Source organism: Mirounga leonina, unplaced genomic scaffold (genome assembly GCF_011800145.1).
Source record: "Mirounga leonina isolate KUSES-001 unplaced genomic scaffold, KU_Mleo_1.0 Mir_93, whole genome shotgun sequence".
Classification (NCBI taxonomy): Eukaryota; Metazoa; Chordata; class Mammalia; order Carnivora; family Phocidae; genus Mirounga; species Mirounga leonina.
Window position 1 is genome coordinate 23,166,224 of NW_023270854.1, and position 22,711 is coordinate 23,188,934.

The window sequence follows — 22,711 nt, forward strand, 5'->3', positions numbered from 1 at the left end:
CGGGCTCCGCCACCCGAGCCGCTCCGTTACCGCAGCGGCGACGACGACCAGGGCCGTGTTGTTGCTGCCAACTTGTCGAAAGGACACTGAGCATGCGCGAACGGAGACCACATCCGGGTAATTTCAGGGTTCGGCCCTTCCCCCCCCCGCGCCCCGCAGCTTTCCTTTCTCCCGGCTGCCCCCGCCTCCCGCCCGCAGGGACGGGAGGATCGCTCTGCGCCTGCGCCCGTGAGGCAGCGCCAGTCGGTTGGCTGCCCAAGAGTCCGGTTGTGGGCTCCGGCACTGACTGAGGGCGCTGCCCTACAAAGGCTGCTTGGAGGGAGTTCATCAGAAAAATTGGCATCCCTTTGCAGTAAAGTACTCAAGCAGCGTGGGAGAGCTCGGAGTAGAGTGGGCGTCCAGTAAGTGTTTATAAATAGCGATCAGCCGGCCCTTGTGTTTTGAGGACCTGCGGGCACAAAAATTAGGCTTGGACAGCCAGCTCCAGGGTGAAGGTGGTTGTAGCGGTTTACTTTGGGAAGAAACTGGCAATGGCCGCACCTTCCCTTTCCACCCGCCCTGGATCACTAGATCCAAAGGTGTTTAAACTTGCCAAATCCCTTTTGGGCTTAAGAGATGCACAGGAGAGTCAAGGAATCACACATTTAAGAGTCTGGTCAGGTGTTACGAAAAGTGAGCGGAAGAGATTTAGGTGGAACCTCAGAGTTGGAAGGGACCTTCAAGGACCTACAACACAGCTGTTAACTAGGTTGGTAAACTCTGCTTTTGAATTAATACTTCATTTGAAAGTTTTCCAAGATGCATGCATTTCTTTAATATTTAAAAAGTTTCAGAAAACACATACTAATTATATATTTTTAAATTTTTATTTTACTTTTTGCTAACACCTAGAAAATACTTCCATTGGGGGAATCGCATGAAAACTAATTACTGGGAAGTTCTAAAATCATTTCTTAAGTCTGGTCACCCTCCTACCTTTCACACACAGTGTCCTACCCCCTACTCCCATGCTGTCTTCCCCACCATCACATCCTGTGCTCTTACCTCTTCTACTAGAAAGCCTCCACAAGTGTCATCTTCACTGGTAATTACTCCTGGGGTTCAGGAAGACTTTCCAAGACTAGTTTTAAGGTAATTCATTTACAGAACTTGCATTGCTATATGTACTATTTAATAAAATTGTTCAGCTTGAGAAATCACCTGAGGACAGAGCGTCCTCTTTCAAAACTGTCCTCCCACCTGACAGAACAAAGTAAAACTCTCACCCATTACTTAAGGTGCATCAACTCAAGATGTATTTTTTTTTTTTTAAGAGAGAGAGAATGAGGGCAGGGAGGAGCAGAGGAAGAGGGCAAGAGAACCCCAAGCGGACTCCATGCTGAGAGTGGAGTCCAATGCGGGGCTCGAACCCACAACCCTGAGATCATGACCTGAGCTGAAATCAAGAGTCCAACACTCAACTGACTGAGTCACCCAGGCACCCAACCCAAAATGTAAAAACCTCCAGGGAAATTCAAAGGGACAAATCAGAAATTGGTGTCTGTGATGAGAAAGTGAATGATCTGAATGAATGGGTTATAAATTCTTTTGCAAGTCAGGTGGTTTCCAGTTCTTTCCTGTCAACAAAATTGAAGGAAGGTCTAACTAGGTGATTTGCTAATAGATCAACATGTGGTTTCTAGGCAGTATACCTCAAAAGGAGTTAAAAGTAACACTGCTGTAGGGACATCTGGGTGGCTCAGTTGGTTGAGCATCCAACTCTTGATCTCAGCTTAGGTCTTGATCTCAGAATCATGAGTTGAAGCCCCACCTTGGGCTCCACATTGGGTGTGTGTGGAGCCAACAGTAACATCGCTGTAACTAAACCTCTTCCATCGCCATCTGTGTTAGTTATTACTGTATAATAATTTAACCGCAAATTTAGTTGGGTCCTCTGCAAGATCACAGAATGAAGTTTGCCTGGGAAAGGATGCACTTCCAAACTGTTCTTGGCGGCATTCAGTTACCTGCTGGCTGCAGAACTGAAGGCCTTAGTTCCTTGCTCACTGTCAGCTGGAGGTCCCTTCAGTTCTTTGTCATGTGGCCCTCTCCATAGGGAGTGGAAGCTTACTTACAATATGGCAGCTTGCTTCTTCAAAGCCAGCAAGGGGGAGAGTCTCCGTGTAAGACACTGGTAACAACCTTATGTAACACAATCATGTATGCATAATCACATACATCCTGTCACCTTTGCCATACTCAATTGGCCAGAAGCAAATCACAAGTCCCACCCTCACTCAAAGGAAGGAGACCACACAAGGGCACGAATGCCAGGAGGCAGGGATCATGTGGGGCCACATCAGAGTCCACTACACCATCTATTTATTTATGCAAATAATAATCCATGCAACCCCAACCTCCTCAGAATTTCTCTTCAGGTTGTCTTCACTTTCTTGGTTAAAGGAAACCTGACTTTCCCCCTGGAACAGTGCGTCCCCTGCACCCTCCCAAGTAGTGGCAACTGTGTTTTTGACCACAAGCCTCTCAGATTGTACCTGGAAGTGGGGTAGGTGTCCTCCTTGCTCCTCAGTAGACCATCCCCTTTTCCCCCTACTAATCTGCAGCTTTAAATCTTGTTATCCAGAACCCCTCATCGTCACTTCCATTTCTCTTCATATTTTCACCATTTGCTCCTGTCAGTCACTCCAATACCACTTCTGTCTTAATCCTAGGTGCTTTTAATGTACATGTGGGTGATCTTCCCAATACCCTGACCTCTTGGTTCTTTGACTTCTCCTCCAGGGATTTTGTCCTACCCTAACTCAGCCACTCACTCCCATGGGCATAATCACAGAAGGAAGCCTTATCAAACTTGGCAACTTCATCATAATCATGATTTCAAACATCTTATACTCTGAACACCATCTCATATTTCCAAATTTTGTTGCAGCGATTGTTCAAAGTACATATCCACTCTCACCCATCCTTACCCAGCTTAAACCCCTGGCCAATCACTGCATCACTCCCTTGCACACACCCTCAACCCCAGTACTTTCTTCCCCGTTGCTGTGTGTGCTCGGCAAAACCACAATCCTGATCAAGCCAGCTCACCTACTCCACACCAGCACCCCTGCATCTGAAAGTGGTTAAAGAAAAACACAATCACGCTAGTGAGTTTCACTTTAATTTCATCACTCTTAACCTCCAATGGGCCATTAGTGTTGCTCCAGAATCCCACTTCCCTCCTCTGTTCTTCTGGATTTCATACCTCTCTGTCCTCTAACCTACAGCTCCTTCCCTTTCATCCTCATTTCTCAGTTAACAACCTTGCTTCCTTTTTCATTGAGAAAATTGAAGCAATGAGATAAAAATCTCCACAGAATCCCATGATCTCATCTACCCATACCCATATGCCAACATCTATAACCTCTTCTCCACCTTACCCTCCATTATGTAGTTGAATTTTCCATGCTCCTAGCCAAAGTCAGTCCCTCTGCTAAGGTAACAAATCCCAATCTTGGCTTGCCTAATCTTATCAGTGCTTCCCTCTATGCTGGGTCATTCCCCTCAGCTTATAAGCAACTGTTATTTCTCCAATCATACAAAATCTCTTTGACCCATTTCCACTGTCAGCTACTGCCCCATTTCTCTACTTCAATTCCAACAAAACTTCTAAAAGAGTTTTCTATACTTTCTGTCTCTAGTTCTCCCCTCTCTGTAGCAGAATACATGCCATATGATACAATTTATACAAAGTTCAAAAACATGCCAAATACAATGCCTATGATAGGACCATATACATATGTAATAGAATCATAACAATGCACACAAGGTTACATATGTGGCATATTTTAGGTATCCCGCTGAGCAGGTCCCACCCTCTCTTAAAGCAACTTCATTCATGCTTTCCATCCTTCCCACTCTATCAGAACTATTCAAGGTCAACAATGAACTTCATATTGCCTAAGTCCAATGATCTATTCACAATTCTCATCTTAATTGACCTGTCTGTAACAGCTAACACAGCTAATCACTTGATTTGCCTTTTTTTTTTTTTTAACCATATAATCTCAATTTTCCTCCTTCATCACTGGTCCCTCTTTCCCTGTCTTATTTCTTCTTTGTTGATTCTCTTTTCCCAGACCTAGGGAATGACAATGACCTAGGGCTCATTGCTTGGATTCTTCTCTTTTATATCTATACTCATTTCATTGGTGATCTTATTAAGTCTCCTAACTTTCAGTACCATCAGAGATATATGATATCATCATATATGATGACATTTCCAAATTTATATATTCAGCCCAGACATCTCATCTGAACTCCAGATTCTGATACCCAGCAGTCTACTATACATCTCAAACTTATGCCACAAACTGAAAAAAAAAAAAAAAAAATTCTCCCTCAAACCTGTTCAACCCACCGATTTTCCTATCTCAGTTGATGACAAGACCATCCTGCAAATTTACAGATCAAAAACCCTAGAGTCATGCTGGACCTCCCTCTTTCTTTTATATCTCATGTCTAGTCCGGATTCAGAGCATCCCTTACCATCTCCACTGCTATCTCCTGGTCTGAGCCACCACCATCTCATGTTTGGATTAGTCTTCTAAAAGCTCTCCCTGCTTTCAGTCTTACCCCTTAGAGTCTGTTCTCTACATAATAACCAGAGTGATCCTCCTAAAACATAAGTCAAATCATGTCACTCCTCTGCTTAAATCCTTACAATGGCTCCTCATTTCACTCAGTGTAAAAGTCTTTGTCCTTGGGGCGCCTGGGTGGCTCAGTTGGTTAAGCGACTGCCTTCGGCTCAGGTCATGATCCTGGAGTCCCGGGATCGAGTCCCGCATCGGGCTCCCTGCTCAGCGAGGAGCCTGCTTCTCCCTCTGACCCTCCTCCCTCTCATGCTCTCTGTCTCTCATTCTCTCTCAAATAAATAAATAACATCTTTAAAAAAAAATAAAAAAAAATAAAAAGTCTTTGTCCTTACAGTAGTCTACAGGGTTCTATAAGATCTGGATCACCACCCCACCCCATCATTACCTTTCTAATCTCATCTCCTGTTATTCTCCTGGATGCATCTGCTGCAGCCTTACTAACGTCCTTTATTGATCCTAGAAAATACCAGCCACATTCCTGAGTTAGGGCCTTTGCATTGGCTCTTCCGTCTGCCTGGCACATATTTCACCCAGATATCTGCAGTACTAACTCCCTAACCATCTTTAGCCAAATGTCATCTTCTCAATGAGGCTGACCCTAACCTTTTTAAAATCACAACTCGGGACGCCTGGGTGGCTCAATCCATTAAGCGTCTGCCTTCGGCTCAGGTCATGATCTCAGGGTCCTGGGATCGAGTCCCGCATCAGGCTCCCTGCTCTGCAGGGACCCTGCTTTTCCCTCTGCCTCTGCCTCTCTCTCTGTCTCTCATGAATAAATAAATAAAATCTTTAAAAAATAAATAAATAAAATAAAATCACAACTCATTTTGAACCCTATGCTACACCCCAGATCCCTCTTACCCTGCTCTATCTTTCCTCATAGCTCTTCTAATATGCTGTATTATTTACTTATATTTATGTTTATTGCCTATTATCTATTACCTCCACTAGAATGTAAAGTCCATGAGGGCATGGATTTGTCCCATAATGTTTACTAATATATCCCAAGTGACTAGAGTTACTATTGACAAATAGGAGGTGCTTGATAAATATTTGTTGAATAAATGAACAAGGTGTTTCATGCTTCTATCCATAAACAATGAAAACTAGAGATAGAGTTGATCTGAACTGTATCTTATTCCAGCAAAAAATATTCTAAATTTTAATTTTAATAGTTCATCAGAACTTATAATATTTTATGTTGTTTATACCAAGTAGGTATTCAAAATAGCATTTTTTAAAGATTTTATTTTTTAGAGAGAGACAGAGAAAGAGTGAGCACAATGGGGGACCAGAGGCAGAGGGAGAAGCAGACTCCCCCCTGAGCAAGGAGCCCTACTCAGGGCCCGATCCCAGGACCCTGAGATCATGACTTGAACCAAAGGCAGACAATTAACCAACTGAGCCACCCAGGCGCCCCTCAAAATTATATTAATAATACAGTCAAGATGAATGTTTTAAACTTAGTGACTCAAAGATTTTTTTTTAATTTTTAGGGAAATATGATAGGGTGATCAATAAAAGACTTTCCAGCCTAAACTCTCCTATTATAATGTTTAGGGGCAAGTGGAATGGAAATACAAGATAAGGAGAAAAAGAGTGATGTAGAATTTCTTTTTAAGAAAAGCTTGTTCATGTATTTTTTAAATGGATGATAGGTACATTATGATATTTAGATTCCCTTGATACACTTACAGAATGATGTAACAATCTTATTTTAAAATGCCAATACTTATTATGCCAGAAATAACAAACTTTGCCATTATTTAAACTTAAGATGAAACATTTGAGATATGACCTTTAAAAGTACAAGAAAAAACATGGTTTCTCAAATTTCTTTTAAGAGACATGCAAGCAAGAAATTTTGAAGACCACAGTCCCAAAGCACTCCAAGCGACCTAAGCTACCACCTTTCCTGAGACTTCTTCAGGTGAAACATCTCAATCCTATATCCATCTCTGAGCTGGGCAGGCAAAGGCTTGAAAGCTTTCTTTCCCTTTTGTTTTCTTTGATGGCTCACCTCCCTGACTTGGAGCTTCTCCAGGGTAAGGAGAATATAGAGCTTTTGCCTTTTCATTCCAGAGGTGGGGACAGAGAGCTCCCACCTCCAGCCCTGCCCAGTAAGGAAGAAATAGAAAAATTTTTAATACGTAAGTGACCTAGCAATTGACAGCTCCAGGCATGAGTTAGCATCATGACATTTCAGAGTTAACCCAATGTTTTTAAAAAAGAATCTAAGTTGCCCTTGAAAATCATTTAACATTGATTAACCTAACACTATAAGCATTTCCCACATTCCTAAAGCACTATAGTAAACTCTGTCATCTCCTTTGACTTAAAGTGCAGGAAATTAGGTTTGAGGGTGATTGATGTGCATTTGACTCTCAAGTGATGTGTTCTTTCAGCTTTATAGGAGGCCAAAGACTTGATGAAGAAAAGAGCAGATGCATAGAGCCAATGCTCCATTTTATTTATTTATTTTAATGTACTGAAAACTATAATAACTGCTATCCATGCCAGATCCAGCAAGGGCCACAAAGGCAGCTGTGGACAGAATCCCAAGGGTAGGGAAGGGGTGGAGGCAGGAAGGAAGGAATTAGGTGGGAGAGGAAGGGAAATCACAGCACACCTTTGTCTGGCCACAGTCCTCGAAGTAGTAACAGAGACCAAGAGGCAGCTGAAAGCAAGGGACAGGAGCAGTACAAACCCCTCTGTCAGCCCTAACCATTCATGCAATGCGCATTTTATTCAATACTTACCAGGTACAAATTACTAAGGGATTCAGAGATAAATTTACTGTAGTCCATGCCCTTGAGTAGCTCCCAGTCTAGTGAGGCAAGAATGAAGTATTAATAGATCATTCTGATGATATGGACATGGAATACTGTGAGAAAAAAAGAGAAGGAGCAACCTAATCTTGCCTGCAGGAGTTCAGAAGCCTTCACAAGAAAGTGACATTTGAACTGGACTTTGAGGTAAAGTAGGAGTTTGCCAGTAGAAAAGGACTGAATGAAGACTTTCAAGGCAGAGAAAACAGCCTACGGATATGAAAGTGGTTGGTGTGTTTGTGGAATGGTTGAAAAAAGAATTCAATATATAGCCATGGATATACTTGCCATATACGAACAAAACAACACACAATATACCACTTATAAGAGGGTACACATTATAACATTGTTTGCCATAACAGGCTGTTGGAAAAACTCAAATGTTTACCCAAAGGAGACTGGATAAAATAAATTATGGCACATCCATACAATGAAATACTATATAGCTATGATTAAAGTGGTGATTTTCACTGTACCCTTATGGAAAGATCTCAAAGGTTTACTGCCAAATGACAATATGAAGTCCAAAACAATGTGTATATTATGCTATCTTTTCTGTTAAAAAGAAGGAAAAATAATATGTGTTTATAACAACAATGGTTGTATGGGGTAGAGTGGGAACTGGATGGGAGGAAATTTTTCACTGTATAATTTCTTTTATTCTTGAACCCTGTAAATGCATTACCTCTTCAAAAAATTAAACTGAAACTTGATTCAAACTTGAAATTCAAAGTGACTGGAATGTATATGCTCATCCCTCTCCTTTAAGACTCTATCGATAATCAAGGGCGCCTGGCTGGCTCAGTCGGAAGAGCATGGGACTCTTGATCTCGGGGTCATGAGTTTGAGTCCCATGATGGGTGTAGAGATTACTTTAAAAAAATATATAAGCTAAAAAAAAAAAAAAAAGACTCCGTGATCTTCTAGGATCCCTGATGTTTATCAGGATTGGGTGCCCTGTCTTTCTGCTCTGACTAGGCTGTGAGTTCCCTGAGGACAGAGGTTCTCTTGAGGGCTTTCCACACAGCAAGTGTCAGAGAATGTTTGTTGACTGAATGCATAGAGAGAGGTAAGAGGTGAGAGGTGAGGCTGGAAAGAGATCTGGAGCCAGACTATGAAGGAAGATATGCTGATAAGTGTGGAGGACAGATATGTTTGGGTTTTTACAGTTTTACTGAGGTATAATTTACATTTATAAACTTTTTAAAATAGAGAGTTGGATGAATTTGGGTAAAGGTATACATCACACAATCCAGTTTAGAACACTGCCTTCGCTCCAAAAAACTGCCTTCTGCCCCTTTGCAGTCAAGTCAATCCCCACCCCCATATTCCTGGCCCCAGGCAACCACTGCCATGCTTCCTGTTTTTAAGGTTTTGGTTTTTCCGAAATTCCATATAAATGGAATCTTACAACACGTAATTTTTTGCATCTGGATTTTTTCACTCCGCGTGATGTTTTTGAGATCCAGAATGTTCCTGTGTATATCAGTAGTTAGCTCCTTTTTATTGTTCAGTAGTATTCCATTGTGTGTGTATGCAAATCCATAGAAACAGAAAGAAGATTAGCAGATTAGTGGTTATCCGGGGATAGGAGGAGGGGAACTGAAAGACACGGGTTTCTTTTTGAGGTAATGGAAATGTTCTGGAATTAGTGCTGATGGTTGTACAACACTGGGAATATATTAAAAGAGACTGAGTTGTACACTTTAAAATAGTTAAAACATGTGCACCTGAAACTAATGTAACGTGTGTCAACTATACTTCAATAAAAATTAATAAATAAACAAACAAATAAATAAAATGGTTAAAATTCATAGAAACAGAGAGTCAAATGGTGGTTACCAAGGGCTGGGGGAGACATGAGGAAATGTTGGTCCAAGGGTACCAACATCCAGTTACAAGATGAGTAAGTTCTAGGGACCTAACATGTAGCATGGTGACTTTAGTTAACAAGACTGTATTATATACTTGAAAGCTGCTGAGATCTTAAATATTCCCACCACCTAAAAAAAATTGTCATAATGTGAGGTGAATGATGTGTCACTAACCTTATAATGGTACTCACTTCACAATGTATACTTGTACCAAATCATCACGTTGTATACCTTAAACTTACACAATGTATGTCAATTATATCTCTTTATAATAAAGTTGGGGGAAAATAAAATGAATAAAATGGTAAATTTTATGTTATATAAATTTTATCTTAAAAACTTACATTTTGGGGCACCTGGGTGGCTCAGTCGGTTAAACATCCAACTCTTGATTTCAGCTCAGGTCATGATCTCAGGATCCTGAGATTGAGCACTGAGTCAGGCTCCACATTCAGCGGGGAATCTGCTTGAGATTCTCTCCCTCTCCCTCTGCCCCTCCCTGCTTGTGTTTTCTTCTCTCTCTAAAATAAATAAATAAATATTTAAAAACAAATAAACAACCAAAACTTAACATTTTAGGTAAGCATCACTAGCAAGGTTACTAAGCAAATAGTCCTTGGAGGCAGGCTGACTTGGTTCAGGTCCCCATTTTACTCCTTACTAGCTTTTTTTTTTTTTTTAAGATTTTATTTATTTATTTGACAGAGAGAGACACAGCGAGAGAGGGAACACAAGCAGGGGGAGTGGGAGAGGGAGAAGCAGGCTTCCTGATGAGCAGGGAGCCCGATATGGGGCTCGATCCCAGGACGCTGGGATCATGACCCGAGCCGAAGGCAGACGCTTAACGACTGAGCCACTCAGGCACCCCACTCCTTACTAGCTTTTAGACAGTGGACAAATCATTCTAAGTCTCAGTTTCTTCACCTGTGAAACAGGGACAAAAACAAAGCCTGTGTCACTGAGTTGTAGGGAGGATCCAGTGAGATCATGCCTGTAAAGCACTTAACGTGGTACTGACAAGAACCTAATCGGCATTAGCTAACTTTTTAAATCCACGTACACCTGTCATATGTCAAGTCTATAAGATGTCTGAATTTATTCAATTCAACATGAAGCAGGAACTATTCTCAATCTATAGGTGGTAAAACTGAACTATCAAGAGATTAAAAATAACTTGTTGCCATATTGAAGAACATTCTATAAAATAATTGGTCCGTAGTTTTCAAAAATGTCAATGTCATGGAAAACAGACTGAAGAACTCTTCCAGACTGAAGGAGACCCAATAGACATGACAATGAAATGCTGTGCATGATCTTGAGTTGGGTATGGAAAAAATGGGACATTATTGGGACAAATGACACAACTGGAATATGGACAGTAGACTAGATAATAGTATTGAATCCATGTAGGTTTCCTGATTTGGGCAAGTATAGTGTGCAGGGCCAGCATTCGGGTGTGGTGAGCAAGGCTCCTAGGAAGCCCTCTCAGGGCCACTGATCAGATGTTGTTTGCCTCCTCCTGAATCTGGCCCTGGTGTTTCAGTACATAAGAGAATGTCCTTATTCTTAGTAAGTCCTCACTGAAGTATTAAGGGGACAGGCAGACCTGTGTGTAGAACTAGCCCTCCATTAGTTCCAAAATAATATATAAGTAGAGAGAAAAATGTTAACAATTGGTGAATCAGGGTAAAGGATATGCAGAAGTTTTTGTACTATTCTTATAAGTTTTCTGTAAGACTGATTTCTTTTTCTTTTTTTTTTTTTTTCTTTTTACTTTTTAAGTCACTTGCCCATGTAATGAAGTTCCTTTAATAGGAGAGCTGGAATCCGAACCCTCTGCGGCCTCCAGCCCTCCGTACAGAGTGCAGTGTGGAGCTGTCCTGCAGCCCAGAGCTGAAGCCAAGACCCTGAAGGGCCTCCTGACCAGGTGCCTCTGAAAGGAAGTGGCCCAGGTACCATCAAACAGCGTTTCTTCCACTTGAACATGATCTTTAACATGATCGTGCAGATTCTGATTCAGTGACTCCAAGGTAGGAGTGGAGCATCCACATCTCTAACAGGCTCCTAGAGGAGGTGATACAGCTGGTCTCTGGACCAGAGTTCTAGAGGCAAGACCCTGGACCCAAGAGTCCAGACCTCTAGGGCCTCAAATGCACAGCTTCCTGAGGAGGGGGATGGGAAGGAACACTAACTGATTTAGGAGGCAGTCCACACTGGCAATGCCACCTACTTCCAGTGCTTTTCAATGCTAAGCTCTGCTTTCTTTTTTCCAACCTGCCTTCGTTCGGGGAAACATGCAGAGTGAGCCTGCCGGGTGCCATGCTTTATTTCGGGTGAGGAACTGGATGGCGACGAACATTAATTGAACCACCTAGAATTTATCCAGCCTTTCTGTTCCCCTAGTAGACTCCTAATCAGCCTTAAAACTACACAGTTTGTGGTCCAAACAAGTGAATGTGGCATCTGTCTCACTCGGTGTCACAGGCACAAGAGGGAACATTGCAGGGAGGAGCGTGCTGGAAAGAACAATTTCATCAAAGGCAAAAACAAAACGTTTCTTAAAAAGGTCGAGTTGGCATCCTTTTAGTGATAAAAGAATCTGATAATGAATATTTGTGCAAAGGGTTTGAGCTTTCAACTCTGAGGGGGGGAAACATCTTATCCTAACATCACCAAAATCTTTTCTTATTTTTAGAGCATTTTTCTCGGAAGACAGCCTTGAGGAAAGTAATTAACTTTACCTTGGATGAAAATTGCAGTTACTCTTTTCTTTTAAAGGGTTCACGGATAATCAAGTGCCACCTTTTCAGGGGTGGAAATGAGGAATTTGAAGGAGAAGAAGGATGCTGCGCGCGTTTGAACAGCCCTTACCCGGCATCTGCTCCTCGGGAGCAGGCTGTGTGAAGGATGCACGACGCTGGTTCCAAGACTCAGCCTTGCCGCCCCCTCCTCCAGGAAAAGGTGCCCCGCCGAAGCTCCCACAACACCTGCCTTTCCCTTGCCCGCAGTGGCTGTTGCCACCTCCCCTCCCTGCTGTTTTCTCTTCCCCTTTCCCTTGACTGGTGGACTTTCACTTCCCGGGCCCTTCTGACAAGCTGCACCCAGCTGCTGCCTTTGAACTGTCCCCACGCTTCCTGCCCTCCGCCCCCTGCCGCCCACGCACGGTGACCCCCGTGTGGGGAGCGCTGCTGCCCACGGAGCCTCCTCCCCGGCCGGGCCCCCTGCGCCCCCGCGCGCGCGCGTCTGTTACGGCAAGGAAGTGCGAACTCCCCAGCCTCCGCAGGCAGCCCAGGCCACTGGCGGCCGTGGCGCTCTCTTCCCGCCCGCTCTTCAGGGAAGCTGGCTCCGGGGTCGGCTCCCAGTTCGTTCAACAGTACCACCGATCCCGTCTACGAAAGAGGCCCTGGCTCCGAAGCGCCTCTGCAGCCCGGATGCCCGGCCGGCCCTCTCCAGCTCACAGATGGCTGGCCTGGCAGGGGCGCTGCGGGTAGGTCTGAACTTGCCCGAGGCCACGCGGGTTCGTTAGAATGCCGGGCCTGACTCCAGGGCACGGGTTCTTTGTGGAGGGTTTGACCCAAAGGCCCAGGAGTGCAGGCTTGTGCCGTCCTCCCCTACAGCCTGCCCTCCATTCTCACGGCTCCCCCCAGGAGCAAGTCCCAACTGATTCCTCAGCCAGGGAGAAGGCCACGTGGACAAGCCCAGGCCCGGGGCCCAGGGTTTGCCTGCCCTCCTTCCCTCCCTCCCTCCCTCCACCATTCCACGTCTCACCCAGAGGCCCAGCTCTCCCCTACCAACCACTCCAGCCCAGCTGATCTCATCCAAAAAGCCACAAGCCACCCTTCTGGCCCTTGATTTCCTAGTGTCCTGTGTGTTTACATTCTACTTCATTTGCAGACAGTAGCACAGAGGTAGAGATTAGGGATGGGCTTTGGAGTCAAATGAGCTCGTGTTCAAATCCTGGCTCCATTGCTGTGTGCCCCTGGGCAAGCTACTGAACCTTTCTTGGCTTTAATTACTTCCTCTATAAAAGTAGGTATAATCACACTTGTTGCAAATGTTATTTCCCTGAGCATTAAAGGAAAATTTTCTCATCCAACAAAAATTTACTGGTGTCTACTATTTACCAGGCACTTACTGTAGAGGAGGGTATGGTGGTGTACAAGACAAACTCCTTGTCCTCAAAGTACTTACGTTCTGGTGGGTGACAGACAGTAAACATGTAGCCAAACAAATCATTTTAGTGATAATTGCTATTTTAAGAAAAGACCATAGAGAGTGATTAGATTAGGAGAGGTACGGAGTAGTAGTTTAGATGGGGTGACTCCGGAAGGATGTCTGAAGAGGTGACATTTGAGCAGGGATCTGAATGATGCAAAGGAGTGAGCTGTGCAAACATCTGGGGAGAGCAGGTGTAAAGATCCTGAAGCAGCAATGAGGTCGATGTGTTCACAGAACAACAGTAACACCCGTGCAGCTAGGGTAGGGTACAAGAGAGGAGCAAGGTAGGAGTTAAGATCAGAGAGGTAATACGGGAGGAGAAGGTTTAGCATGTAGTCAGTGCTCCATAAATTCTAACTATTCTTCAGGGTGTCTTATTTTCCTAACAAGGCTGTATGCTCCATTCACTGAACAAATATTGACTGTGTGCCTACCAGATGTCAGGCAGTGTGCTACAAGATAGGAATATGAAAATGAAGAAGACAGATGTGGGAGAGGAAAGTAAGAAAATGAGCAGGGTGCCGGGCAGGGTCAGAGACAGCTGAGGCTCCCCTCCTTCGAGCTGAGGGGCTGAACTTAGCTCAAGGGCATCCTGATGCTTGCCGTGCTATTGTACAGTACTGGCCAGGAAAGTGCCCAGGGAATCATTCTTTGAATATTAAGAGATGGAAAAAGAGATACAGGGTAAATATGAACCAAAAAACCTCCAGAGTAGCAATTTTAATATCACCCAAAATGGACTTTCAGGTGGAAAACATCATAAGGGACAAAGAAGACTTTATATGCAGTGGAAGTCAAATGAATGACTCAATTAGTGAGCTCAATCTAATAAAAAGCTTTATACTTAACAAATAAAGAATATACATTTTTTTCAAGAATATATGGGAGACTCCAAAGATCAGTCACCTACTAGTCATGCACCTCAGTAAATTTTAAAAAATCAACATCATACAGCCCATGTTCTCTATCACAATACAATAAATTTGGAAATCATTAACAAAAGAATAGCTTCAAGGGGCCCCTGGGTGGCTCAGTAGGTTAAGCGTGGTCTCTTGATTTTGGCTCAGGTCATGATCTCAGGGTCCTGGGGTTGGGCCAGCATCGTGGTCAGGCTCTGCTCCACTGGGAGTCTGCTTTTCTCCTTCTTCCTCTGCTCCTCCCCCCACTTGCTCCCTCTTTCTCTCTAAAATAAATAAATAATTTTTTTTTTTAAGAATAGTTTCGGGGCACCTGGGTGGCTCAGACAGTTAAGCGTCTGCTTTCGGCTCAGGTCGTGGTCCCGGGGTCCTGGGATGGAGCCCCTCATCAGGCTCCCTGCTGAGTGGGGAGGCTGCTTCTCCCTTTCCCTCCACCTGCTGCTTCCCTTGCTTGTGTTCTCTCTCTCTCTGTCAAAAATAAAATCTTTTAAAGAAATAAAAAATAAATAAAAGAATAGTTTCAAACTCCTAAAAATCTGGAGATGTAAAAAATACTACTAAATATTAGAATAAAGAGATTATAATAAAGGAAATTACAAAATATAATGAAAGTACCATGTGTCAAAGTGTACATAAGGTAGTAGTTAAAGGGGATTTGTAGTGTTATATACATTTATTTAACAAATAAGAAATATTGAAATCAAATGAGCTAAGTGTTCAGTGCAAAACCCCAAAGAAATAAGCAGGAAGGAAATAATAAAGATATGGCAAAAATCAATGGTGTGAGGTGCTGGGGGAGCGGGGACAAAAGCAATAAATATGAATAACAAAATCAAAAGATGATTTTAAAAAAATCCCATCAAAACAATGAATCATGGAACACTACAGCAAAAACTAATGATGTAATGTATGGTGATTAACATAATAAAAAAAATCCCATCATAAGATCAGTAAGAAGCAGGAAGATATACAAGTAAATAGAACACAAAATTAAAAGGGAAAAATAATTTACAGGCAAAATAGGTGTTTTTAAAAAGATTATGAACTGGAGGGTATGTGCTCTGGTAAGCGCTGTGAATTGTGCAAGACTGTTGAATCTCAGATCTGTACCTCTGAAACAAATAATGCAATATATGTTAAGAAAAAAAAAAGAAGAAGAAGGTAGCAGGAAGGGAAGAATGAAGCAGAGGAAATCGGAGGGGTAGACGAACCATGAGAGACGATGGACTCTGAAAAACAAACTGAGGGTTCTAGAGGGGAGGGGGGTGGGAGGATGGGTTAGCCTGGTGATGGGTATTGAGGAGGGCACATTCTGCATGGAGCACTGGGTGTTACGCACAAACAATGAATCATGGAACACTACATCTAAAACTAATGATGTAATGTATGGGGATTAACATAAGAATTTAAAAAAATGTAAAAAAAAATAAAATAATTAAAAAAAAAAGATTATGAACTACTACACACTAATAAATTCGAAAACATCAATGAGAGGGATACACAGCTGGAAAAACAGAAAACACCTATAGACCCAAAGAGAAACACAAAACTTTAAATAGAAAATAACCATTAAAAATTTTGAAATTGTGATGAGATCCCCCTGCCCCATCAGATAGAAACATATATACATATTTGCCTATATTAAAAAACAATGGGAAACTAAGTTAAAAAAAAAATTTTTTTTTTAGGAACAAGAAACCAGAATGCTCTAAATGTACCTTGTGTGAGTTTTACTGTAAAATTATGTATATCTTTAACAAAATTATGAAATAAAATTAAATTTAAGTTAAAAAGCAATCCCTAAGGGGTGCCTGGGTGGCTCAGTCGGTGAAGTATCTGCCTTCGGCTCAGGTCATGATCCAGGGTCCTGGGATCGAGCCCCGCATTGGGCTCCCTGCTCAGTGGGGAACCTGCTTCTCCCTCTCCCTCTCCCCCTGCTTGTGTTCCCTCTCTCACTGTGTCTCTCTCTGTCAAATAAATAAAATCTTAAAAAAAAAAAAAAAGCAATCCCCAAGAAGTGAACACAAATTGAAACAAATGAACCTCACTGTTTCAAGTTGTTGGCACATGGAGGAGCTATTGGAAGTGACTTTAAAACAAGGAACTTGACTCTACATTCTTAGTGGGACATAGCCTAAGGACAAAAGAACTGCAATACAAACATACACATACACATACAAATCTTTTTTTTTTTTTAAGATTTTATTTATTTATTTGACAGAGAGAGACACACCAAGAGAGGGAACACAAGCAGGGGGAGTGGGAGAGGGAGAAGCAGGCTTCCCGCCGAGCAGGGAGCCTGATGCGGGGCTTGATCCCAGGACCCCGGGATCATGACCTGAGCCGAAGGCAGACACTTAACGACTGAGCCACCCAGGTACCCCTACACATACAAATCTTGAAAACTATTTTTGTCAATCACATTGATGGTAGAGTCTTGGCATTAGTATTCTGAGACTGTTAGTGGTGTGTATTGCAGGATAAAGCAAATGAGTAATTATATTGGTGTTATTGAGAACTGAGACTTAACATGACAGAAAGGAGATATAGATGTTATGTAGATGAGGTTACATAGTCCTGAATTTGAATTGGAAGTATGTGGTAGACAGAATTCTAATATGATCCCAACAGAGACAAACCCTTGAATAATCTCTTCCCCTTGAGAGTGGGCAGCACCTATGAATATGATGAGATATCACTCCTGTGATTAGGTCACATTATATGGCAAAGGGATATGATAAGAAAGGATATGAAGGGATTTTACACATATAATTAAAGTTCTGAAATCAGTAAACTTTAAATTAATCAAGGGGCGCCTGGGCGGCGCATCTGCCTTCCACTCAGGTTGTGATCCCAGGGTCCTGGGATGGAGCCCCGCATTGACTCCCTGCTCACAGGGACGCTACTTCTCTCTCTCCCTCTGCCCCTCCCACCCCCGCTCATGCTCTTTCTCTCTCTCTCAAATAAATAAATAAAATCTTACAAAATACATTAATTAATTAATTAATCAAGAAGATTATCCTTGGTGAGCCTGACCTAATCAGGTAGCCCTTTAAAAGAGGATCTAGAAATCAAAGACCCTAGATGGTCAACCCTTAGACGTGATCACTTTTTTTTTTAAAGATTTTATTTATTTATTTGAGAGAGAGAGAATGAGAGAGAGCACATGAGAGGGGGGAGGGTCAGAGGGAGAAGCAGACTCCCTGCCTAGCAGGGAGCCCAATGCGGGACTCGATCCTGGACTCCAGGATCATGACCTGAGCCGAAGGCAGTCGCTCAACCAACTGAGCCACCCAGGCGCCCCAGACATGATCACTTTTAATTCAGAAACAAAACAGACCGGTTAACCGCCACTGCCGTCTGACACAAAAATAGAGGACTGACCAATGTAATGCCACGAGAAAGAGAGAGTTCAAGGATTGGAAAGAGAGAAACATGTTATTGTCAATTATATGGAAAACCCAAGGGAATTAACAAATTATTAGATTTCACACAAGTTCAGGAAGGTTGCCACATAGCAGGGCAACATACAGAGATCAATAGCATTCCTCTACACCTTCAAAACCCAGTAAACAAGATACCATTTATAGTAGTTATAAAACTATAAAATATATAGAAACTAAACTACCAAATAACGCACATAATAATGTAAAACTCAATTAAAAGGCATAAAAAAAACCTGAATAAACAAGAACATATTGTTATGTTCATTGCTAGAAGAGTTTAAGGTTATAAAAATAGCAATTCTCCCAATATTAACCTATAAATTAAACGAAATTGCATCATAATTCTAGGTGAAGAGAATTTGATTCTAAAATATACATGGAAGAACACGTATCTACAAATAGTTAAGATACATCTCCAAAGAAGAGCAAAAGGGAGGGGAATGCACCCTACCAAATAATGAGACATATTTGAAATCTAAAATAATCAGAGCAGTGTGGTACTGGCACAAGAAGAGCAAATAGAGCAGGTATTAGTATGGGGAACTTGGGATAGAAAGACATCACTAATCAGTGGGAAATAGATGAATTATTTAGTAGATAGACAGGAAAATTGTCTCACTCTAAGGAGAAAAATTCAGTTGAATCTCACAACATATGCAAAAAAAAAAAAAATCCTTGAAGCAGATTAAAGTCCTAAATTTGAAAAACTAAATTATAAAGCCAATAGAAGGAAATGTAGAAGAATATTGCTGGGACTTCAGGGGTGGGAAAATTTTCTTTAAAAAAGATGCCAAATGTGGGGCACCCGGTGGCTCAGTCATTAAGCATCTGCCTTTGGCTCAGGTCATGATCCCAGGGTCCTGGGATCGAGCCAGCATCAGGCTCCCTGCTTGGCGGGAAGCCTGCTTCTCCCTCTCCCACTCCCCCTGCTTGTGTTCCCTCTCTCACTGTCTCTCTCTGTCAAATAAATAAATAAAATCTTAAAAAAAAAAGATGCCAAATGTACAAATTTTAAGGGGACCAAAAAAAAAATCCACAGATTTGATTAAATTATTTCTGTCTTATGGAGGCCATCATAAACACAATTAATAGGTGATCAATTGGGAAAAGTTGTTTGTCATATTCAAAATCAACACAAAATAAAGATTTATAATATTTTAAAAATTCCAAGATAGCTTTAAGGAAAAGACAGGAAATCCAACAGAAAACAAAATGAGCATAGGATATGATGAGGCAATTCACAGGAGAAATCTGAATGACTAACAAGTCTACTAAGATGTTTAAGCTCATTAGTAATCAGCGAAATGTAAATTAAAGCTAAATACCATTTTACATGTCTCAGATTGGAAGAAAGAAAAAGGAGAATCAGATATCATTCCCTGCCGGCAGTGAGTGGGGCACAGGACGTTTAAGGTGCTCCTGGTGGGAGTGGAGCGTAAATTGGGCAGTCATTCAGAGAGCAGTTGGCATTACGGAAATAGGATGAAGTATCCCTGAAACCCAGCAGTTCCACTCCTGAGCTTTTACCCTCAAAAGAAACTTAAGGCTGTTGTGAGAATCGAGTGAGTTCCATTCAGGAATCAGTCAAATATTTGTTCTTCGGTCCCATCCGTTCTGGCAAATTCTTATTTCCAAGTGGCTCTCAGACATTTTCACCTGGCGGTAATGAGGTTGGCAAAAGGGATCTAGATATGCAATTTCACAAGGCAAGTGATCGCCAAAGCAAACCCTGTTGTCAGTCACATCCAGGTTAAAACTTCTAGCAGCAACAACACAGTGTACCCTTTCATTTCCACCCAATCAACAGCAGCTCTAGTCTTGACTTTCCAGATCCAGAGCCCCTCGTTGTTCCTCACTCTGCCCTAAGCATGAACCCCCCTTGTCCCCAGCCTCCCCAACCTCATCTACCATCATCCCTTCCTCCCAAGGCTTCACTTAGCAGAAACCACCTCCTATGGAGGTACCACTGCTGCCTCAAGGGCATTTGCATTAATAGGATCTCAAAAAAAAATTGGGAAAGGGTGATGGGGAGAAACAGTACAAATAAAAATGGCCAAAAAATGCCAAGAGAAGATATACAAATGGCTGAAAGCACAGGAAAAGAGGCTCACTTATAATAGTCATCAGTGAGATGCAGGTTAAAACCACAATGAGGGGCTCCTGGCTGGCTCAGTTGGTGGAGCTTGCGACTCACCACATCTGGGTCATGGGTTCAGGCCCCATAATGGGTGTAGAGCTACTTAAAAAAACCCAACACCACCACAATGAGATACCTCTTTATGGCCACGAGGATAGCTAAAATTAAAAAGATTTGCCATCTCAAGTGTTGACAAGGATGTGGAGCACCTGGAATACTAGGAGGAGAGTAAAATCGTTACAGTCACTTTGGGAAACAGTCTGGCAGTATCTTAAAAAGTGATATATACATTCATCATATGACCCAGCAATTCCACTTGTAGATATTTACCCCACCCCCACATGAAAACATAATGTCTTCATAAAGACTTGTGCACAAATGTTCATAGTAGCTTTATTCAAAATAAACAGAAAAGGAAATAAGCCAACTGTCCATCCATGGGTGAATATTCAAACAGATTGTGGTAAATTCATTCAGTGGTCTACTACACAAAAATAAAATAGCATGAATTATTGATACATGCAAAAATGTGGTGTTTGGGCCACCCAGTTTGGGCATCTATATATTATATACAGTTAAATAATTAATTATGCTTGTATATTTGTGGTTTGGAATATTTACATTGCAGTTCTAATATTAACTAGCCATTCCTTGTGGTGTTTCTCAAATTTACCTAATAATAATTACATGGTATGGTAGCATGAATAATGGCCCAACTATGTCCGTTCCTAATCCCTGGAACCTATGAATATTACATTACATGGCAAGAGGGACTTTGTGGATGTGATTAAGTTAAGGATCTTGAGGTGGAGAGATAATCCTGGATTATTCTGGGGGGCCGTGAGGTAATCACAATGGTCCTCATCAAAGGGACACAGGATAAGTCAGAGTAAAAAATGATGTCATGATGGAAGGAGAGATTGGAATGTTGCACTATGAGGATGGAGGAAGGGGCCACTGGAACACCACCAGAAAGCCACTAGAAGCTGAAAAAGACAAACAGATTCTTCTCTCAGAACCTCCAGAAGAAAACAGTTCTATCAACCCCTTGACATTAGTCCACTGATTTTGGACTTCTGGCCTCCAGAACTACAGGACAGTACCTTCATGTTGTTTTAAGCCACTAAGATGTTGGTAATTTGTTACAGTGGCCATAGGAAACTAACACACTTGGAGTACTTGTTAAATATCCAAGTTACCATCTGTCTCTCCTGTACGTTCTGATTCCAACTGGTCTGAGTGAGGAGTCTAGGAATCTGTTTTATAACAAGGGTCAAGGTGATTTTTATCCTCAGGTAAATTTGGGAACTATGGATGTAATGGACTGTGATAGCCCAGCCAGATTCCTCACTACCAATTTTCTGGTAATTAGACTCCACCTGCTTTGATTTGAATGTGGAGACATGAGCAAGAATTAATCAGTTCTAGCACTTGGTTACCCTTGAGTCTTAGACTGGTCCACAGGCAGACACATGGCCTACATTGGCCAATCCACAATCCTTCTCTGAGAATTTATACATGGCAACCGTGCTCTTTCTTTGTGCTGAGATTGCAATGCTAGGATGGAGCATCAGTCTGCCCTTGCTGGCAACCATGCTCTCTGACTACATAGAGGAAGTCCATCTGTATAAGCAAAACAGGATAATAAACAGAGGGGAGCAGAGTTAAAAGTTAGAAGGAGAGAGGGAAAAAACCCTGATAGCCTTTGAGCTCTGGATCCAGTTGCATCTGATGTTGGTACCATCCTTGTTCTTTTGACTTATAAGAAATCAGTATATTCTGTTATTGTTTAGGCTCATTCAATTTGGTTTTAGTTCTCTGAAATACAGACTCCTATTATACTGGCGTGTTATGCTAAATGGATCTTTACATGGGCTTTCTCTTCACCCATTTCTATGCCCAACATCAAATGCTTCATACTTGTCTATACCAGTATATACTTGTCGGGTAAGAATTTATATGCTAATTGCATACAGATTTTAGTCATTCTGTCTCTGCCATTCAAGCTAACTCCTTTACAGTATAAATAGTTTCTCTCAACCACACAGAGGCACTCCCCATCAACTAGATGTTCAGGCTACTTCTCTTTCTATTTCTAATCCTGCTCCCTCTCATCTATCTATTCAATGACAAGCAATTCTGGGAGGGTGGCTGTCTTTCAGAGAAAAACTGCAAAACTCTTGTGATTGCTTTTATTAAAAGTTCTGTCTACAGAATACCTTCTGCAGCCACATTACATGGGGTTTTATAGGCATCTTTAGCCTGAAGTGAGGAGCAAAGAGATTGTTGACTAGAAGACTCTCCCCCATTATTCAAACTGTTTAATCGATGATTGTTTTTGATCTTTCAATTCCAAAGTTTCTCAGTTCTAGCAATGCCATTAAACACTGTGATCTGCAACATTTGCCTGGTATAAATCCTCATTGCCAGGGGGATGAGGCTATAGCATTTACAAAATGAGATTGACCAAAGGAGGCCTGGGCTTTACTGAAGACACACACAGACCACTGCTGGCAAGGACTGCCTGGTCCTTAGTAGAATCAGGGTGTAAAACCTGATGGAAGAAAGTGGGAATTCCTAACTTTTTCCTCTGCCAGCAGAATAGAAAGGGCACTGGCTAGCAGTTAGGAAACCTGAGCATAGTCTTGGCTCTG

At 42.1% G+C, this 22,711-nt stretch overlaps 1 long non-coding RNA gene across 1 annotated transcript; it reads left to right on the forward strand.

Annotated features, from left to right (window-relative positions):
- Nucleotides 1-6: 6 nt before the first annotated feature.
- Nucleotides 7-13,748, forward strand: LOC118004628. Its single transcript, XR_004677647.1, has 3 exons — nucleotides 7-401; nucleotides 11,122-11,291; nucleotides 12,118-13,748. It is a non-coding gene; the product is annotated as an uncharacterized LOC118004628 (long non-coding RNA).
- The last annotated feature ends 8,963 nt before the right edge of the window (nucleotides 13,749-22,711 follow it).